At 50.3% G+C, this 18,312-nt stretch overlaps 1 long non-coding RNA gene across 2 annotated transcripts; it reads left to right on the top strand.

Annotated features, from left to right (window-relative positions):
- The first annotated feature begins 6,588 nt into the window (after positions 1-6,588).
- Positions 6,589-17,407, top strand: LOC144987726 (uncharacterized). Of its 2 annotated transcripts, XR_013651395.1 has the most exons (4): positions 6,589-8,326; positions 8,406-14,347; positions 14,468-14,573; positions 16,332-17,407. It is a non-coding gene; the product is annotated as an uncharacterized LOC144987726 (long non-coding RNA). The 2 variants fall into 2 exon arrangements; XR_013651394.1 differs by having other exon boundaries at positions 6,589-14,347.
- Positions 17,408-18,312: the final 905 nt, after the last annotated feature.

The following is an 18,312-nucleotide window of genomic DNA, read 5'->3' as shown; positions in this document are numbered from 1 at the left end:
AAGTATGAAGTATGAAGACGTGTGTGTGGGACAGTGCAGTCAGGTCTCCTAGTCTGAGATGGGAGGCTCAGAAGTCACTTTTAACTGTACCTGTTTTACATGAGCTCTCATTCTAATTTTATTTCTACGTTTTTAATGTTGAAACGTCTATTGTAAATGTAATTTATTGTTTACCCCCTCTAGCCAAGACTCCCTTGAAAAAGAGATTCTTAATCTCAACGGGACGATTCCTAAGTAAATGAAAGATACATTAAAAAAGTGTCCACTTCACAGCCATGAGGCCGAAAAGTTAGTGGCAGAACTGAGGTCTAGGTGCAGACGCTCAGGCAGAGAAAGAATGAAAAGGCTGCAGGAGCAGTCGCAGAGCGCAGGGCCCTCAGCTCCTCAAGGTCACCCAGCTGCTGTGTAAAGCCGTGTAGGCAGCTCATTTGAGTTGCTCCACAAAACCTGCGCTCTGAAACACGCATTTGGTTTGTGTAATGCTGCAAACGCAGATTCTTCAGCAGGGCGAATCACCCCCACCGCTTCTCCTGGGTTCTGTCGAGACAGGACTGTCGAGATGCAGTCTGACACCGGTCGGACAGACAGCATTGCCGTCTGATCGTCCGAATGCCCGTCGGTCGGGTGGAAATCTGACCGCTCCCTTCCGGATCTCGCAGCAGCAGCTTTGCACGTGAGATTTCAGCGGCAGTCTTCTCTAGGCCCTTCGAAGAGAGCTCCTTCACAGAGAGGATTTAGTGGCTGTTCCGGTGGGGATTTGCCCTGCCGTAGAACGTGACGGTCTGAGCGAGGCACTTGGAGTGCACCGCAGTGCAAGAAAAACCCTCCTTTCTTTCATGACTCGTGAGTGAGGAAAGCGAAAGGTTTCTGTGTTTCAAAGCAGTGAGGTTCTCAGGGAGCACGGAGCGCCCTGCAACAAAAGTGTCTCTTAGCTGTGCTGAGGCAGGATTTGAAGTATCACTAATCACGAAGATAAAAATAAATGAGTTTGTTCCAAGCTGGTTTTGTTTCAGACACACGTGAATGATTCCTTTCACTAGATGTACCGAATAAACTGAAAAGGGTTTTTGTATCCTATGACTGAAACAGCGCTCAATGATGATGGAAGCTGCTCTTATGGGCAGACGGTGCAGTCATGAGCTGCAGGCCTCCTAGTGTCAGCTGGACGAAGACTGGGCAGGACGCAATGTGCATTTTGACTCTTTAAAACAAAATATAATAGTATGAAGTATGAAGTATGAAGACGTGTGTGGGACAGTGCAGTCAGGTCTCCTAGTCTGAGATGGGAGGCTCAGAAGTCACTTTTAACTGTACCTGTTTTACATGAGCTCTCATTCTTTTTTATTTCTACGTTTTTAATGTTGAAACGTCTATTGTAAATGTAATTTATTGTTTACCCCCTCTAGCCAAGACTCCCTTGAAAAAGAGATTCTTAATCTCAACGGGACGATTCCTAAGTAAATGAAAGTTACATTAAAAAAGTGTCCACTTCACAGCCATGAGGCCGAAAAGTTAGTGGCAGAACTGAGCTCGAGGTGCAGACGCTCAGGCAGAGAAAGAATGAAAAGGCTGCAGGAGCAGTCGCAGAGCGCAGGGCCCTCAGCTCCTCAAGGTCACCCAGCTGCTGTGTAAAGCCGTGTAGGCAGCTCCATCGTGTTGCTCCACAAAACCTGCGCTCTGAAACACGCATTTGGTTTGTGTAATGCTGCAAACACAGATTCTTCAGCAGGGCGAATCACCCCCACCGCTTCTCCTGGGTTCTGTCGAGACAGGACTGTCGAGATGCAGTCTGACACCGGTCGGACAGACAGCATTGCGGTCTGATCGTCCGAATGCCCGTCGGTCGGGTGGGAATCTGACCGGACCCTTCCCGATTTCACAGCAGCAGCTTTGCACGTGAGATTTCAGCTGCAGTCTTCTCTAGGCTCTACGAAGAGAGCTCCTTCACAGAGAGGATTTAGTGGCCGTTCCGGTGGGGATTTGCCCTGCCGTAGAACGGGACGGTCTGAGCGAGGCACTTGGAGTGCACCGCAGTCTCAGAAAAAACCCTCCTTTCTTTCATGACTCGTGAGCGAGGAAAGCGAACGGTTTCTGTGTTTCAAAGCAGTGAGGTTCTCAGGGAGCACGGAGCGCCCTGCAACAAAAGTGTCTCTTAGCTGTGCTGAGGCAGGATTTGAAGTATCACTAATCACGAAGATAAAAATAAATGAGTTTGTTCCAAGCTGGTTTTGTTTCAGACACACGTGAACGATTCCTTTCACTAGATTTACCGAATAAACTGAAAAGGGTTTTTCTATCCTACGACTGAAACAGCGCTCAATGATGATGGAAGCTGCTCTTATGGGCAGACGGTGCAGTCATGAGCTGCAGGCCTCCTAGTGTCAGCTGGACGAAGACTGGGCAGGACGCAATGTGCATTTTGACTCTTTAAAACAAAATATAATAGTATGAAGTATGAAGTATGAAGACGTATGTCTGGGACAGTGCAGTCAGGTCTCCTAGTCTGAGATGGGAGGCTCAGAAGTCACTTTTAACTGTACCTGTTTTACATGAGCTCTCATTCTTTTTTATTTCTATGTTTTTAATGTTGAAACGTCTATTGTAAATGTAATTTATTGTTTCCTCTCCCCCCCCCCCCCCCGATAGCCAAGACTCCCTTGAAAAAAGGAGATTCTTAATCTCAACGGGACGATTCCTAAGTAAATGAAAGTTAAATTTAAAAAAAAAAAGTGTCCACTTCACAGCCATGAGGCCGAAAAGTTAGTGGCAGAACTGAGCTCGAGGTGCAGACGCTCAGGCAGAGAAAGAATGAAAAGGCTGCAGGAGCAGTCGCAGAGCGCAGGGCCCTCAGCTCCTCAAGGTCACCCAGCTGCTGTGTAAAGCCGTGTAGGCAGCTCCATCGTGTTGCTCCACAAAACCTGCGCTCTGAAACACGCATTTGGTTTGTGTAATGCTGCAAACACAGATTCTTCAGCAGGGCGAATCACCCCCACCGCTTCTCCTGGGTTCTGTCGAGACAGGACTGTCGAGATGCAGTCTGACACCGGTCGGACAGACAGCATTGCCGTCTGATCGTCCGAATGCCCGTCGGTCGGGTGGGAATCTGACCGGACCCTCTCGCTCCCTTCCCGATTTCACAGCAGCAGCTTTGCACGTGAGATTTCAGCTGCAGTCTTCTCTAGGCTCTACGAAGAGAGCTCCTTCACAGAGAGGATTTAGTGGCCGTTCCGGTGGGGATGTTCCCTGCCGTAGAACGTGACGGTCTGAGCGAGGCACTTGGAGTGCACCGCAGTGCAAGAAAAACCCTCCTTTCTTTCATGACTCGTGAGCGAGGAAAGCGAAAGGTTTCTGTGTTTCAAAGCAGTGAGGTTCTCAGGGAACACGGAGCGCCCTGCAACAAAACTGTCTCTTAGCTGTGCTGAGGCAGGATTTGAAGTATCACTAATCACGAAGATAAAAATAAATGAGTTTGTTCCAAACTGGTTTTGTTTCAGACACACGTGAATGATTCCTTTCACTAGATTTACCGAATAAACTGAAAAGTGTTTTTCTATCCTACGACTGAAACAGCGCTCAATGATGATGGAAGCTGCTCTTATGGGCAGACGGTGCAGTCATGAGCTGCAGGCCTCCTAGTGTCAGCTGGACGAAGACTGGGCAGGACGCAATGTGCATTTTGACTCTTTAAAACAAAATATAATAGTATGAAGTATGAAGTATGAAGACGTGTGTGGGACAGTGCAGTCAGGTCTCCTAGTCTGAGATGGGAGGCTCAGAAGTCACTTTTAACTGTACCTGTTTTACATGAGCTCTCATTCTTATTTATTTCTATGGTTTTTAATGTTGAAACGTCTATTGTAAATGTTATTTATTGTTTCCCCCCCCCCTAGCCAAGACTCCCTTGAAAAAGAGATTCTTAATCTCAACGGGACGATTCCTAAGTAAATGAAAGATACATTAAAAAAGTGTCCACTTCACAGCCATGAGGCCGAAAAGTTAGTGGCAGAACTGAGGTCGAGGTGCAGACGCTCAGGCAGAGAAAGAATGAAAAGGCTGCAGGAGCAGTCGCAGAGCGCAGGGCCCACTGCTCTCCAAGGTCACCCAGCTGCTGTGTAAAGCCGTGTAGGCAGCTCATTTGAGTTGCTCCACAAAACCTGCGCTCTGAGACACGCATTTGGTTTGTGTAATGCTGCAAACGCAGATTCTTCAGCAGGGCGAATCACCCCCACCGCTTCTCCTGGGTTCTGTCGAGACAGGACTGTCGAGATGCAGTCTGACACCGGTCGGACAGACAGCATTGCGGTCTGATCGTCCGAATGCCCGTCGGTCGGGTGGGAATCTGACCGCTCCCTTCCGGATCTCGCAGCAGCAGCTTTGCACGTGAGATTTCAGCGGCAGTCTTCTCTAGGCCCTTCGAAGAGAGCTCCTTCACAGAGAGGATTTAGTGGCTGTTCCGGTGGGGATTTGCCCTGCCGTAGAACGTGACGGTCTGAGCGAGGCACTTGGAGTGCACCGCAGTCTCAGAAAAACCCCTCCCTTCTTTCATGACTTGTGAGCGAGGAAAGCGAAAGGTTTCTCTGATTCAAAGCAGTGAGGTTCTCAGGGAACACGGAGCAGAGAGCGCCCTGCAACAAAATGTGTCTTAGCTGTGCTGAGGCAGGATTTGCAGTATCACTAATCACGAAGATAAAAATAAAGGAGCTTGTTCCAAGCTGGTTTTGTTTCAGACACACGTGAATGATTTCTTTCACTAGATTTACCGAATAAACTGAAAAGGGTTTTTGTATCCTATGACTGAAACAGCGCTCAATGATGATGGAAGCTGCTCTTATGGGCAGACGGTGCAGTCATGAGCTGCAGGCCTCCTAGTGTCAGCTGGACGAAGACTGGGCAGGACGCAATGTGCATTTTGACTCTTTAAAACAAAATATAATAGTATGAAGTATGAAGTCTGAAGACGTGTGTGGGACAGTGCAGTCAGGTCTCCTAGTCTGAGATGGGAGGCTCAGAAGTCACTTTTAACTGTACCTGTTTTACATGAGCTCTCATTCTAATTTTATTTCTATGGTTTTTAATGTTGAAACGTCTATTGTAAATGTAATTTATTGTTTCCTCCCCCCCCCCGATAGCCAAGACTCCCTTGAAAAAAGGAGATTCTTAATCTCAACGGGACGATTCCTAAGTAAATGAAAGATACATTAAAAAAGTGTCCACTTCACAGCCATGAGGCCGAAAAGTTAGTGGCAGAACTGAGCTCGAGGTGCAGACGCTCAGGCAGAGAAAGAATGAAAAGGCTGCAGGAGCAGTCGCAGAGCGCAGGGCCCTCAGCTCCTCAAGGTCACCCAGCTGCTGTGTAAAGCCGTGTAGGCAGCTCCATCGTGTTGCTCCACAAAACCTGCGCTCTGAAACACGCATTTGGTTTGTGTAATGCTGCAAACGCAGATTCTTCAGCAGGGCGAATCACCCCCACCGCTTCTCCTGGGTTCTGTCGAGACAGGACTGTCGAGATGCAGTCTGACACCGGTCGGACAGACAGCATTGCGGTCTGATCGTCCGAATGCCCGTCGGTCGGGTGGGAATCTGACCGGACCCTCTCGCTCCCTTCCCGATTTCGCAGCAGCAGCTTTGCACGTGAGATTTCAGCTGCAGTCTTCTCTATGCTCTACCAGGAGAGCTCCTTCACAGAGAGGATTTAGTGGCCGTTCCGGTGGGGATGTTCCCTGCCGTAGAACGTGACGGTCTGAGCGAGGCACTCGGAGTGCACCGCAGTCTCAGAAAAACCCCTTCCTTCTCTCATGCCTCGTGAGCGAGGAAAGCGAAAGGTTTCTGTGTTTCAAAGCAGTGAGGTTCTCAGGGAGCAGAGAGCGCCCTGCAACAAAATGTGTCTTAGCTGTGCTGAGGCAGGATTTGCAGTATCACTAATCACGAAGATAAAAATAAATGAGCTTGTTCCAAGCTGGTTTTGTTTCAGACACACGTGAATGATTCCTTTCACTAGATTTACCGAATAAACTGAAAAGGGTTTTTGTATCCCGTGACTGAAACAGCGCTAAATGATGATGGAAGCTGCTCTTTGGGGCAGACGGTGCAGTCATGAGCTGCAGGCCTCCCAGTCTCAGCTGGACGAAGACTGGGCAGGACGCAATGTGCATTTTTACTTTTTAAAACAAAATATAGTGGTATGAAGTATGAAGACGTGTGTGGGACAGTGCAGTCAGGTCTCCTAGTCTGAGATGGGAGGCTCAGAAGTCACTTTTAACTGTACCTGTTTTACATGAGCTCTCATTCTAATTTTATTTCTACGTTTTTAATGTTGAAACGTCTATTGTAAATGTAATTTATTGTTTCCTCCCCCCCCCGATAGCCAAGACTCCCTTGAAAAAAGGAGATTCTTAATCTCAACGGGACAATTCCTAAGTAAATGAAAGATACATTAAAAAAGTGTCCACTTCACAGCCATGAGGCCGAAGAGTTAGTGGCAGAACTGAGCTCGATGTGCAGACGCTCAGGCAGAGAAAGAATGAAAAGGCTGCAGGAGCAGTCGCAGAGCGCAGGGCCCTCAGCTCCTCAAGGTCACCCAGCTGCTGTGTAAAGCCGTGTCGAGACAGGACTGTCGAGATGCAGTCTGACACCGGTCGGACAGACAGCATTGCGGTCTGATCGTCTGAATGCCCGTCGGTCGGGTGGGAATCTGACCGGACCCTTCCCGATCTCACAGCAGCAGCTTTGCACGTGAGATTTCAGCGGCAGTCTTCTCTAGGCTCTACGAAGAGAGCTCCGTCACAGAGAGGATTTAGTGGCTGTTCCGGTGGGGATTTGCCCTGCCGTAGAACGGAACGGTCTGAGCGAGGCACTCGGAGTGCACCGCAGTGCCACAAAAAACCCCTCCCTTCTCTCCTGACTTGTGAGCGAGGAAAGCGAACGGCGTCTGTGTTTCAGAGCTGGGAGGTTCTCAGGGAGCAGGCAGCACCCTGCTCAAGCCGTGTTCGCTCCCCTGTTTTGACTGTGATCAAACACTGTCACAGTCACTGAGATCATCATCTCATCACTCCAGCCAGTTAAGGAATTCTGAGGTGAGTGTTTGAGTGTTTGTCATTATTTGTCATTTGACCAAAAATCTAGTCCCCACTAAAATAACATTGAATTCAATGTTAAAATTGCCAAAAAAAATGTCCTGTCAAAGTTTTGGGAGTTTTGTGTGTGTGTGTGTGTGTGTTTGTCATTAATACATTAAGGGGACCTCAGCCTGGTAGCACACTCACGGTGTGGGGACCAATTTTATTGTGGGGACCAAAAACCTGGTAACCCACTAAAATAACAATGAATGTTGTATTTTTTTGTGTGCATGGATTTATTTACTGGGTGACCAGAGGCATGGCATTCAACGCCATGATTTTTTCCACAAAAGTCAGGTCAGACGATGGAATCCATTTCAGAAATCAGAACCTGGGGCAGGTTGGAGCCCCGCTAGGCCTGAAACATTCAATTGAAACGGTATATCACCCACAGTCTGCCTCTGAGCTGAGCCTCCCTGACACAGCGCACTGTGGTGTGACTGGTCGCTGAGGCCTTCGTGCGGTTCCCTTCACCGCACCCCACCTGAGTTTTTCTATGGAGCTTCATGACTTTCAGTAGGCAGAGGAGGACCTGCGTGCTCCCCTGAAGGTGCAGGCTGCGTGGGTTCCTCAGACGCCTCAGGCTGCGGCCTGCCTCTGAGTTGAACCTCCCTGACACAGCGCTCTGGGGTGTGACTGGTCGCTGAGGCCGCTCGTGCGGTTCCCTGCACCCAACCTGAGCCTTTCCATGAAGCTTCATGACCTGTCAGAGGGGAGAGGATTGGACCTGCGGGCTGTTCTCAGTCAAGGCGCTCTGCCGCCCGCCTGTCAGTCGGCAGTATTTGGGAATCTCTCCGTACCAGGAGCCATGTGAGCATCGCCACAGCGTCAGCAATGACTGGGACAGCAGCAGAGGCCGCTTCACAGCCGTGTGGCTGCGAAGTTAGATTTTGGCTGCTGTTTGGCAGCAGAAATGAGGACGAGGCAATGCTGCAGGCCGAGGTGCAGAAATTCAGGCAGAAAGACCAACGGCTGCAGAATGAGTCGCAGAGCGCAGCTGCCCGTCTCATCAAGGTCACCAAGCTTCTGCGTGATCGCAACAAGCCGTGTCGGCTCCCCTGTTTTGACTTTGATCATTCACAGTCACTGAGATCGCCGTCTCATCACTCCAGCGAGGTAAGAAATTCTGAGATGAAGTTTGAAAATCACATCGACTGTGTGTGTGTGTGTGTGTATTTTACAGACACGGTGACCTCCGTCAGAGAATACAGGTATGTGTTGGTGTGCATGGATGCATTTACTGGGTGAACAAAAGCATGGCTTTCAACGCCATGATTTTCCCCACAAAAGACAGGTCAGACGATGGAATCCATTTCAGAAACCAGGACCTGCGGCAGGTTGGAGCCCCGCTAGGCCTGAAACATTCACTCGAAACGGTATATCACCCCCAGTCTGCCTCTGAGCTGTGCCTCCCTGACACAGCGCTCTGTGGTGTGACTGGTCGCTGAGGCCTTCGTGCGGTTCCCTTCACCGCACCCCACCTGAGTTTTTCTATGGAGCTTCATGACTTTCAGAGGGCAGAAGAGGACCTGCTGTTTGGCAGCAGAAATGAGGACGAGGCAATGCTGCAGGCCGAGGTGCAGAAACTCAGGCAGAAAGACCAACGGCTGCAGAAGGAGTCGCAGAGCGCAGCTGCCCGTCTCATCAAGGTCAACCAAGCTTCTGCGTGATCGCAACAAGCCGTGTCGGCTCCCCTGTTTTGACTGTGATCAGTCACAGTCACTGAGATCGCCGTCTCATCACTCCAGCGAGGTAAGAAATTCTGAGATGAAGTTTGAAAATCACATCGACTGTGTGTGTGTGTGTGTGTATTTTACAGACACGGTGACCTCCGTCAGAGAATACAGGTATGTGTTGGTGTGCATGGATGCATTTACTGGGTGAACAAAAGCATGGCTTTCAACGCCATGATTTTCCCCACAAAAGACAGGTCAGACGATGGAATCCATTTCAGAAACCAGGACCTGCGGCAGGTTGGAGCCCCGCTAGGCCTGAAACATTCACTCGAAACGGTATATCACCCCCAGTCTGCCTCTGAGCTGTGCCTCCCTGACACAGCGCTCTGTGGTGTGACTGGTCGCTGAGGCCTTCGTGCGGTTCCCTTCACCGCACCCCACCTGAGTTTTTCTATGGAGCTTCATGACTTTCAGAGGGCAGAAGAGGACCTGCTGTTTGGCAGCAGAAATGAGGACGAGGCAATGCTGCAGGCCGAGGTGCAGAAACTCAGGCAGAAAGACCAACGGCTGCAGAAGGAGTCGCAGAGCGCAGCTGCCCGTCTCATCAAGGTCAACCAAGCTTCTGCGTGATCGCAACAAGCCGTGTCGGCTCCCCTGTTTTGACTGTGATCAGTCACAGTCACTGAGATCGCCGTCTCATCACTCCAGCGAGGTAAGAAATTCTGAGATGAAGTTTGAAAATCACATCGACTGTGTGTGTGTGTGTGTGTATGTATGTATTTTACAGCCACGGTGACCTCCGTCAGAGAATACAGGTATGTGTTGGTGTGAATGGATGCATATACTGGGTGACCAGAGGCATGGCATTCAACGCCATGATTTTTCCACAAAAGACAGGTCAGACGATGGAATCCGTTTCAGATACCAGGACCTGCGGCAGGTTGGAGCCCCGCTAGGCCTGAAACATTCACTCGAAACGGTATATCACCCACAGCCTGCCTCTGAGCTGAGCCTCCCTGACACAGCGCTCTGTGGTGTGACTGGTCGCTGAGGCCTTCGTGCGGTTCCCTTCACCGCACCCCACCTGAGTTTTTCAATGGAGCTTCATGACTTTCAGAGGGCATAAGATGGACCTGCGTGCTCCCCTGAAGGTGCAGGCTGCGTGGGTTCCTCAGACGCGACAGGCTGCGGCCTGCCTCTGAGTTGAGCCTCGCTGACACAGCGCTCTGGGGTGTGACTCGTCAGGGAAGCCGCTCGTGCGGTTCCCTGCACCCAAACCTGAGCCTTTCCATGAAGCTTCATGACCTGTCAGAGGGGAGAGGATTGGACCTGCTGGCTGTTCTCAGTCAAGGCGCTCTGCCGCCCGCCCGTCAGTCGGCAGTATTTGGGAATCTCTCCGTACCAGGAGCCATGTGAGCATCGCCACAGCGTCAGCCCTGACTGGGACGGCAGCAGAGTCCGCTTCACAGCCGTGTGGCTGCAAAGCTGGAGTCCGGCTGCTGTTATGCAGCAGAAATGAGGACGAGGCAATGCTGCAGGCCGAGGTGCAGAAACTCAGGCAGAAAGACCAACGGCTGCAGAAAGTTTCGCAGGGCCCAGCTGCCCGTCTCATCAAGGTCACCAAGCTTCTGCGTGATCGCAACAAGCCGTGTCGGCTCCCCTGTTTTGACTTTGATCATTCACAGTCACTGAGATCACCGTCTCATCACTCCAGCAAGGTAAGAAATTCTGAGATGAAGTTTGAAAATCACGTCGACTGTGTGTGTGTGTTTTACAGACACGGTGACTTCCGTTAGAGAATACAGGTACGTGTTGATGTGCATGGTTGCATTTACTGGGTGACCAGAGGCATGGCATTCAACGCCATGATTTCCCAATAAAACAAAAAAAAACAGGTCAGACGATGGAATCCATTTCAGAAACCAGGACCTGCGGCAGGTTGGAGCCCCGCTAGGCCTGAAACATTCACTCGAAACGGTATATCACCCACAGCCTGCCTCTGAGCTGAGCCTCCCTGACACAGCGCTCTGTGGTGTGACTGGTCGCTGAGGCCTTCGTGCGGTTCCCTTCACCGCACCCCACCTGAGTTTTTCAATGGAGCTTCATGACTTTCAGAGGGCAGAGGAGGACCTGCGTGCTCCCCTGATGGTGCAGGCTGCGTGGGTTCCTCAGACGCGACAGGCTGCGGCCTGCCTCGGAGCTGAGCCTCGCTGACACAGCGCTCTGGGGTGTGACTGGTCGCTTAAGCCGCTCGTGCGGTTCCCTGCACCCAAACCTGAGCCTTTCCATGAAGCTTCATGACCTGTCAGAGGGGAGAGGATTGGACCTGCTGGCTGTTCTCAGTCAAGGCGCTCTGCCGCCCGCCCGTCAGTCGGCAGTATTTGGGAATCTCTCCGTACCAGGAGCCATGGGAGCATCGCCACAGCGTCAGCAATGACTGGGACGGCAGCAGAGGCCGCTTCACAGCCGTGTGGCTGCGAAGTTAGACTTCGGCTGCTGTTTGGCAGCAGAAATGAGGACGAGGCAATGCTGCAGGCCGAGGTGCAGAAACTCAGGCAGAAAGACCAACGGCTGCAGAAGGAGTCGCAGAGCGCAGCTGCCCGTCTCATCAAGGTCAACCAAGCTTCTGCGTGATCGCAACAAGCCGTGTCGGCTCCCCTGTTTTGACTGTGATCAGTCACAGTCACTGAGATCGCCGTCTCATCACTCCAGCGAGGTAAGAAATTCTGAGATGAAGTTTGAAAATCACATCGACTGTGTGTGTGTGTGTGTATTTTACAGACACGGTGACCTCCGTCAGAGAATACAGGTATGTGTTGGTGTGCATGGATGCATTTACTGGGTGAACAAAAGCATGGCTTTCAACGCCATGATTTTCCCCACAAAAGACAGGTCAGACGATGGAATCCATTTCAGAAACCAGGACCTGCGGCAGGTTGGAGCCCCGCTAGGCCTGAAACATTCACTCGAAACGGTATATCACCCCCAGTCTGCCTCTGAGCTGAGCCTCCCTGACACAGCGCTCTGTGGTGTGACTGGTCGCTGAGGCCTTCGTGCGGTTCCCTTCACCGCACCCCACCTGAGTTTTTCTATGGAGCTTCATGACTTTCAGAGGGCAGAGGAGGACCTGCGTGCTCCCCTGATGGTGCAGGCTGCGTGGGTTCCTCAGACGCGACAGGCTGCGGCCTGCCTCTGAGTTGAACCTCCCTGACACAGCGCTCTGGGGTGTGACTCGTCAGGGAAGCCGCTCGTGCGGTTCCCTGCACCCAACCTGAGCCTTTCCATGAAGCTTCATGACCTGTCAGAGGGGAGAGGATTGGACCTGCTGGCTGTTCTCAGTCAAGGCGCTCTGCCGCCCGCCTGTCAGTCGGCAGTATTTGGGAATCTCTCCGTACCAGGAGCCATGTGAGCATCGCCACAGCGTCAGCCCTGACTGGGACAGCAGCAGAGTCCGCTTCACAGCCGTGTGGCTGCGAAGTTAGACTTCGGCTGCTGTTATGCAGCAGAAATGAGGACGAGGCAATGCTGCAGGCCGAGGTGCAGAAACTCAGGCAGAAAGACCAACGGCTGCAGAAGGTGTCGAAGAGCGCAGCTGCCCGTCTCATCAAGGTCACCAAGCTTCTGCGTGATCGCAACAAGCCGTGTCGGCTCCCCTGTTTTGTCTGTGATCAGTCACCGTCACTGAGATCGCCGTCTCATCACTCCAGCGAGGTAAGAAATTCTGAGATGAAGTTTGAAAATCACATCGACTGTGTGTGTGTGTTTTACAGACACGGTGACCTCCGTCAGAGGTCAGAGCCTCTCTGACACAGCGCACTTTGGTGTGACTCGTCACCGCTCGTGCAGTTCCCTTCACCCAACCTGAACCTTTCTATAGAGCTACGAGTGCTGTCAGACGGGAGAGGATGGACCTGCCGGCTGCTCTCAGTCACGGCGCTCTCCAGCCTGCCTCTCGGTTTGCTGCCCTGCAGGTGCGGGCTGATCTGCGGCTTAGCTCCATCGGGGTTGCTTCACATGTCTACGAGCTCTCCACCTGAAGCTATTGTGAATGTTTTGTGAAGTTTTCACTGGCTGTAAAATAAAAAAAAAATAAAATAAAAAAAAAAAAAAAACAGAATAGAAAATCCAAACGAACCCAGAATGTTTTTTTGTATGATGACGTTTTTATTACAACATGACTCGGGGATCCAACCCCAGGCATGGTCCCGAAACAGCCCACAGGTCAGCGGAATGGAGAGAGAGAGAGAGAGTGAATTGGCCCTCCAGCACCACATCTGAAGCTATTGCTAATGTTCTGTCAGGTATTCACTGGCTGTAAAATTAAAAACAAAAAATAAAAAACAGGACAGAATATCCAAACGAAACCACAATTGTCTCTTAACAGAAGCTTTTCGGAGTGTTTTGATGTCGTGTAACTGTATATGTGTGGTTTTTTTTTTTTACCTTGTGATCTGTGAACGTTTTGATTTTCTTTTGAGAACCTGGGGTGAAATTGACTTTATGCTTGTGGTTTATGAGGTTCGTGGAAAAGGGCACAGCAAAGGGTAGCACATCTTCACAATGAGGCTGGCTCGTGAGAGACGTCATCAGCTTTTCAGCTTTCTCTAGATTGTCCGGATATACATCATCCTCCTTGTCCTCTTGATCTGCAGCAGCTCCATCCTCTAGGCTTCTCCAACTCCTCAACACTTACTGTCTGTTCTGGTTTCTCTTCCACAGTTCCTTTGTGTTTCAGATTATGGAGCACCGGACTCTTTTTGTTTTCTTTCCTTTTCCTTCTCATGTCTGATGGAACCAGCTGACCCAAGCAGCGGCATCGTCAGTTGTCTGTCTTCTTCATCGTGATCTTTCTTTTTTTTCAGGTGTGATTACGTCTGTTGTGATTTCGTGTTTTGTGTTTGTTGCTTTTTTTTTGTTGTTGCTTTTTGTTTGTTCACTTGGTTTTGTTTTTGTTTGTTTGTGGTTTGATTGGTTCACTCGTAGTCCACCTCCTTTCCTCCGCCATTGACAGCCGGGTCCCAAAGGTAGACGATGACCTTTTTGGCAGCAGGTAGTCCGGGGTTTGGTGGGTGGTGAGGGAGATCCGGTGGTACTGTGTTTGTTATATTTTGTCTATCTGTTGCTTTGTTTGTGTGTGTGTGTGTGTGTGTGTGTGGATATTGTGGGGAGTAGATCCAAACGGGGGTATTGTGGAGGTATGTTCTAAATTATTTCTATTAAGCATTGAATGGATTCTATATATGCATGTATATTGTATTGCAGAAATATGCTTGATTCCTTTCCTCAGTAGCAGATAGCAGGTATCACGGTCACCAGTAGGCCTGTATAGTTCAGCGCGCTGCCTTGTGGGGTACGTGACTTTTGGTCTCTGTTTTCTCTCTGTACTGGAGTGTTTATGGAGCCACGACACCAGCGATGCAGACTAAACAAAAACACACCAGTCTAATGTTGTATTTTGTATGTTTTCATCTTCCCTTACGGGATAAATTTAATGAAAAAGTTTTTGTTTTGTTTGCCTTTAGGCCGGAGAGAGCGGACAGCCACAGAGCCTAACAGGTCGTGTTTCTCCACCTCTCCCCTCTTACAAAAGGTTTGAAAATTCATGCAAACTCTTGTTTGACCTTTAGTTTCCCATTTCATTTTTTATGACGTCCTGAACCATGCGAATCTGCGAAGGCTGGACAAGACGCCGAAAGAAGAAAGCCGCTAAAATCTCACTCCCAAAGCTGCAGCTGTGAGGGGGTCCGAACGAGATATCAACCCGTCCGACCAGCGCCTGCAGGTGGGTTCTATCTGTTTTTTTTTTCCCACTCTTTGAAAATCAAGTGAAAATTCTGACTGGAAAAACAAATAAAACCGTTCTGCTCCAAAAAAGCAGTTTCGCTGCCTCGTTGGGTCCGCGGTGACCCCAACGGAAACCTGGACGATATATAGTCCCGCGTGCTGCCTCGCGGGGTCCCTGGTGACCCCAGCGGAAACCTGGACCAAATATAGTCCCGCGCGCTGCCTCGTGGGGTCTGCGGGTAACCTTGTCAAAACGGCGTAGGGGATCTTCAAATCAGCCTTAGGGGTGCGGGAGGGTTATGGTGAGAATGTTGGTAAGAGAGAGTTCTCACGTTGATGGTGGGAAAACGCTATGTTTTGTCTGTCAAGACCAGGTGGTAGGAGACAGTTCTCATGTTGACGGTGGGAAAACGCTATGTTTTGTCTGTCAGGACCAGGTGGTAGGAGACAGTTCTCACGTTGACGGTGGGAAAACGGGATGTTTTGTCTGTCAAGACCAGGATCCAAGGTCGCTCTGTGTCCGTTATCTGTGAGAAAAGAAGAGTGTTTGCAGGACCAAACATAATATGGAAAGTTTATGAAAAGACGGAAATGTTAAAATGACTTTTTTCTGACAGGAAAACAAGCCCGAGCTCTAGCCTCTTCCCCGCGCTGCCTCGTGGGGTCTGCGGGTAACCTTGTCAAGACGGCGTAGGGGATCTTCAAATCAGCCTTAGGGGTGCGGGAGGGTTATGGTGAGAATGTTGGTAAGAGAGAGTTCTCACGTTGATGGTGGGAAAACGCTATGTTTTGTCTGTCAAGACCAGGTGGTAGGAGACAGTTCTCACGTTGACGGTGGGAAAACGCTATGTTTTGTCTGTAAAAGCCAGGATCCAAGGTCGCTCTGTGTCCGTTATCTGTGAGAAAAGAAGAGTGTTTTTGCAGGACCAAACATAATGTTCATGAAAGTTTATGAAAAGATGGAAATTTTAAAATGACTGTTTTCCGACAAATGCAAGCCCAAGCTCTAGCCTCTTCCCCGCGCTGCCTTGTGGGGTCTGAGGTACCCCAACGTAAGCTAAAACAAAATATAGTTCCTCGCGGCCTTGTGGGGCTCTGAGGTACCCCAACGTAAACCTAAACAAAATACATTACAGCGTGCTGCTTTGTGGGGTCCGTGGGGATCCCCACGTAAACCAAAACAAAATACAGTCCCGTACGCTGCCTTGTGGGGTCCTGCAAACCCCTCAAGACAGATAACGTAAACCAAAACAAAATATAGTTCAGCGCGCTGCCTTGTGGGGTTCACGTGACCCCTCTAGACAGACAAAGTAAACCAAAACAAAATATAGTTCAGCGCGCTGCATTGTGGGGTCATGCAAACCACTCAAGACATATAGGATAGACCAAAACAAAATATAGTTCTGCGCCTTGCCTTGTGGGGTACGCGAGACCCCTCAAGACAGATAAGATAAACCAAACAAAACTATCGTTCAGCGCGCTGCCTTGTGGGGTACGTGTGATCCCAAAGTAAAAAGCAGCCTAAGGGGCGCGGGAGGGATACTTGGGCTTCGGAGGACTAGATTTCTCAAAGTAAAGGTGGGGTCCCTTGGAGAACTCGTCGAAATAAGGTTGGGGTCGCGCTGACCCCTCGAGACAGCGTTGGGGTTCCTCAAATCAATCTGAGTGGCGCGGGAGGGTTATGGTGAGACTGTGGGTAGGAGACAGTTCTCGCGTTGATGGTGGGAAAAAGCTATGTTTTGTCTGTCAAGACCAGGTGGTAGGAGGCAGTTCTCACGTTGACGGTGGGAAAACAGGATGTTTTGTCTGTGAAGACCAGGATCCAAGGCCGCTCTGTGTACCCTTTTCAAGGTAAGGGCTGTTTTCCCTAACTGTGTGACAATCGAGTGAACATTCTGACAGCCTAAGGGTAAGGTGGGATCACTTGGAGAACTTGTCAGAGTAAGGAAGGGGTCATGTGGACCCCTCATTACAGCGTAGGGGTTCCTGAAATCAGCCTAAGGGGAGCGGGAGGGATACTTGGCCTTCGTAGGACTACATTTCTCAAAGTAAAGGTGGGGTCACTTGGAGAACTCGTCGAAATAAGGTTGGGGTCGCGCTGACCCCTCGAGACAGCGTTGGGGTTCCTCAAATCAGCCTGAGTGGCGCGGGAGGGTTATGGTGAGACTGTGGGTAGGAGACAGTTCTCGCGTTGATGGTGGGAAAAAGCTACGTTTTGTCTGTCAAGACCAGGTGGTAGGAGGCAGTTCTCACGTTGACGGTGGGAAAACAGGATGTTTTGTCTGTCAAGACCAGGATCCAAGGCCGCTCTGTGTACCCTTTTCAAGGTAAGGGCTGTTTTCCCTAACTGTGTGACAATCGAGTGAACATTCTGACAGCCTAAGAGTAAGGTGGGATCACTTGGAGAACTTGTCAGAGTAAGGTTGGGGTCATGTGGACCCTTCATTACAGCATAGGGGATCCTGAAACCAGCCTTAGGGGAGTGGGAGGGATATACGGCTGGCCCGCGGGATAAGATGATACATGACGAGCCTCATTTATTCATGGGGTACACGTGACCCCTCTAGACAGACACAGTAAAGCAAAACAAGATATAGTTCAGCGCGCTGCCTTGTGGGGTACGTGTGATCCCAAAGTAAACAAAAACAAAATATAGTTCAGAGCGATGCCTTGTTGGGTACATGTGACCCCTCTAGACAGACACAGTAAAACAAAACAAAATATAGTTCAGCACGCCGCATTGTGGGGTCACGCGAACCCGTCAAGACATACAGGATAGACCAAAACAAAATATAGTTCAGCGCGTTGCCTTGTGGGGTACGCGAGACCCCTCAAATCAGCCTAAGGGGAGCGGGAGGGATACTTGACCTTCGGAGGACAACATTTGTCACCGTAAAGGTGGGGTCACTTGGAGAACTAGTCGAAATAAGGTTGGGGTCGCGTGGACCCCTCGAGACAGCGTTGGGGTTCCTCAAATCAGCCTAAGGGGAGCGGGAGGGATACTTGGCCTTCGTAGGACTACATTTCTCACCGTAAAGGTGGGGTCACTTGGAGAACTCGTAGAAGTAAGGTCGGGGTCGCGTGGACCCCTCGAGACAGCGTTGGGGTTCCTCAAATCAGCCTAAGGGGAGCTGTAGGGATACCTGGCCTTCGTAGGACTACATTTCTCAAAGTAAAGGTGGGGTCACTTGGAGAACTCGTAGAAGTAAGGTCGGGGTCGCGTGGACCCCTCGAGACAGCGTTGGGGTTCCTCGAATTAGCCTAAGGGGAGCTGTAGGGATACTTGGCCTTCGTAGGACTACATTTCTCAAAGTAAAGGTGGGGTCACTTGGAGAACTCGTAGAAGTAAGGTTCGGGTCGCGTGGACCCCTCGAGACAGCGTTGGGGTTCCTCAAATCAGCCTGAGTGGCGCGGGAGGGTTATGGTGAGACTGTGGGTAGGAGACAGTTCTCGCGTTGATGGTGGGAAAAAGCTACGTTTTGTCTGTCAAGACCAGGTGGTAGGAGGCAGTTCTCACGTTGATGGTGGGAAAACAGGATGTTTTGTCTGTGAAGACCAGGATCCAAGGCCGCTCTGTGTACCCTTTTCAAGGTAAGGGCTGTTTTCCCTAACTGTGTGACAATCGAGTGAACATTCTGACAGCCTAAGGGTAAGGTGGGATCACTTGGAGAACTTGTCAGAGTAAGTTTGGGGTCATGTGGACCCTTCATTACAGCGTAGGGGATCCTGAAACCAGT

Source organism: Oryzias latipes, chromosome 19 (genome assembly GCF_053564925.1).
Source record: "Oryzias latipes strain Hd-rR chromosome 19, Olatipes_Hd-rR_3.1".
NCBI classification, from domain to species: domain Eukaryota; kingdom Metazoa; phylum Chordata; class Actinopteri; order Beloniformes; family Adrianichthyidae; genus Oryzias; species Oryzias latipes.
Note: the sequence above shows the minus strand (reverse complement) of the source record. Positions and strands in the feature narration are given on the sequence as shown.